We start from the raw sequence: 3,438 nt of genomic DNA, 5'->3' as shown, positions 1-3,438 counted from the left end.
AGCAACAAAACTACTGCATTATAAGATTGATCTCACTAGGCGAAACGTGTTCAACCATCAGTGATGCATACATGCTTTTAGCAGTTGGCAATTTTTCAAAGACAATACATGACTCATTTGCACGCAACCACTTTTCAGTGTTTTATGCTTCGTTCTTGTCCACCATCACTGTTTAATTCTTTTTTTTCGGGACGTGCTTTTTTGCCACCAAAACAAATGTAGTGCTATTTTGTGGTTCAGTTTTTTTCTTTACCTTGTTGTGCTGCATGTGACCATCTTGTGTGGTCTGTGACACCAAAATGACGTGCTCCACCTGCAATTTGTGAATCTTGCCACGAGACATTTGCCCGGTTACCACCACCGTAATAACCTGTAAGCATAGTAGTGGTTGGTCAATTCATGGCAAATGCAGTTTGTGCTAGCATGGAAACTGTAGTTGCCCCTGATGTGGCAACTACAGTTTTCCTGGCTTAGCAACTGTAGTTGCACTGGTATGGCAACTGCAGTTGTTCCTCCATGGCAACTGCAGTTGTCATGGCATGGCAACTGTAGTTACACTGGCATGGCAACTATAGTTCTTCCTCCATGGCAACTGTAGTTGTCCATGGATGGCAACAACATTTGTCCAAGGATGACAACTGCAGTTATTTCACCATGGCAATTGTAGATGTCTAGTCATGGCAAGTGCATTGTCAACCATGTTCCTTCTGCTAATTGAGCATCCGCAACTTCACTTTTTTATGGACTCACCTGTGTATGACGTCGATGGCAGGTACATGTGCGCTGCCTGATGCCACGTGCTGCATGAAGGCTCTGCATTTTTCACCCGTGATAACTCGTGAGTCCTTTTGCCATTTTTTTGCATGTTCATTTTTCATGTCCACACCAGTATGTGCTATTTTTTCGTATGCATTACCTTGATTAGCCACATTAGCTAGTTGAAGTTGGCTGCCTGTACATTTGTCAGTGTTAGCACCTTGTGACTGAACTTGCCATGGGGCCCCCCTGAGAGTGTTTTGGTCATAAGAACCCGCGAAAAAATGACAGTGCATGACATAAGTAGAACGTCATCTTCATCGTTACGAAAATGGCAACTATTCTCTTCTTTTTGTTATCACGCATCATACCAATGCCTGCATATTGTTCTAGTAGTGGCAGCAACGGCCCTGCAGAGACGAGTTGGCTGTACTCTGATGCATCCCAAGGGGGCGTTTCTGGCCTTTGAGAACCCCAAGTATCAGCGCCATATTCGTGATTCATTCTTTCCGTGTCTCGCTTCTTTCCAATATGTTCTCAATCACTGCATGATCAAGAACGCATCAACAATCCACAAGAATTGTATTCTTCTGCTGCTTGCACAGAGAAGATAGGGACGGCAAGCAACATGTCAATTAGGTGGCAGCTACTGACAATGAGAGGTGGCAACTGTCGTTGTACACAAGTGGCAATTAATTTTTCCCACTCCCTTTATTCCAAAATTGTCCTTCCTCTCCTTTTTTCAGGGATTCCTACTCATCCATTTGCCTACCCAACTACTTGCGTCAATCAAACTAGGAACTTAAGTTAATCTCAACATGTAGATCACAAAACTACTGGATCTCAGAACTACTGGTGTTGCCACCCCCCTATAGCATGGATCCAGTACAAGATCGGGGAGATTTTTAGCCTGAAGGATGAGAAGGATGAGATCGGGACATTTTCACCTGATTTTAGCTGATCGTCTCCGAAGGGCTGGGTTGGAGTGGGGGCTGGGGGTGGGGAGGGTTGGGGTGTGGTTTGCGGTGGGTTTGCCCTACGGATCTTCTCTGGTTGCCATGGCAACCAGAGAAGGCCGGCGACGGAGGTAGGGGTTCAAGAGGTGGGGGACGATGGTGGCAGTCGAGAGAGGCGATCGAGCTGAGGACGGGAACGGCTGGGTCGTGCGGGCAGCGGGTCGCGTGGACCGGACGGGGCAGTGCAGGCGGGGTTGCCACACACCGGACGTGCGGGCTGTGCAATTGCGCGCCCGGACACGGTCGTGCGGGCGGGTTCCTGTCCATGCCACACGAGGCGTGTGGGCGGGTTCGTATCCATGCCACACGTGCGGCAGTTATCGCGACCCTTTTATTATCCCTGTTCCCACATATATGACTTTTTCGCAGTTTAATTTGACAAACGGAGGGAGCAATATTGTACTTTCATAAGTAGTTAATCCACATGTATACTCCGTCAAACGCCCAGACGGACCGCTCGGTCACTGACCGACCAAAAAATGTCACCTCGACATGCGCCTCAAACCGGCATCAAACACCCAGGCTGACCGGCACTCTTCATATCCAGTCCAAATATGAGGCGGATATGGGGATGCCCGGGCATGTCCACCACGTCGGAGTCGGCTCAACTGATCCCACATATAATGATCCTCATCCGCTCTCCGAATCAAACCCTAACCGCTCCACTCCACTCCACTCTGCCACCCAAGTTCGCATACAGCGATCCTCGGCCTTCTCCGACATGGCGGGCAATGGATTCGAGTCCTCCGTCAGTTGATCCGTGAACTCGAACCTCATCCCAGTCGGCCCTGAGGAGGAGATGGTCGTCTGCGTTGCGCTCCACCACGCCCGCGAGGAGAATGCCCGATAGCGGCCGGACTCGATCCGCCGCGAATCCATCGCGTCCGCCCAAATGATGCATGGATCCGGCGCGAGGTAGGTCGCTGCTGCCTCGCCGGAGGTGGCGCGCTCCGTCTGGAGTCCGAACGCTGTGGCGGACGCGCAGTCACTTTTTGGCCGCGTGAACGATGAGGCCATCCATGGTCCGTTCACTGAGTGTATGGCGCGGCATGCCCAGCATGTGAGGCAGAGGACGTGGGAGGCCGCGGCAGCTCTTGCAACGGACGTCGGCGAGGCAGAGTCGCACTCTTCGACGCCTAATGGATGGCCTGCAACCCCGAGCGTAGCCGCCGCGTTGTGGTGGACATGGACTCTGACCACGACGGATCCGTCTTAGACCTCACATCGACTGGCACCATCAAGGCTCCGGACTCCGACAAAAAAGAGTAGGGTATGGGAAACGGCGACTCCTTGAGTCCAGTGAGCTGATGCATGACTCACCACGGCGGCTTCGATTGTATTGTGTTAAAAAACAACATTATGCCTTCAAACGAGAGGTGTGTCTAGGGCACATCTAGACATGCTTTACTTATTGCACATCTAAGTGAGTGAATCAAGTATAAAGGGGAAAAGAAAGAAGAAGAAAAGAAAATATCCACACGAATCTCGATGTAAGATCAATGACATAGGATTTAGATGTGCAATACTTATGGCACATCTAAATGTGCTTTAGCAAAACTGTTTTCTATTTTCATTGGTAAAAAACAAATGCCACCATTATATCACATCGTTTGGCCACTCAAAAAATAAAAAGAAAAGCGTTTGGTCTGGGGCATCTTAATCTTCT

Source organism: Triticum aestivum, chromosome 2B (assembly GCF_018294505.1).
Source record: "Triticum aestivum cultivar Chinese Spring chromosome 2B, IWGSC CS RefSeq v2.1, whole genome shotgun sequence".
NCBI classification, from domain to species: Eukaryota; Viridiplantae; Streptophyta; class Magnoliopsida; order Poales; family Poaceae; genus Triticum; species Triticum aestivum.
This window is presented reverse-complemented; position numbering follows the sequence as displayed.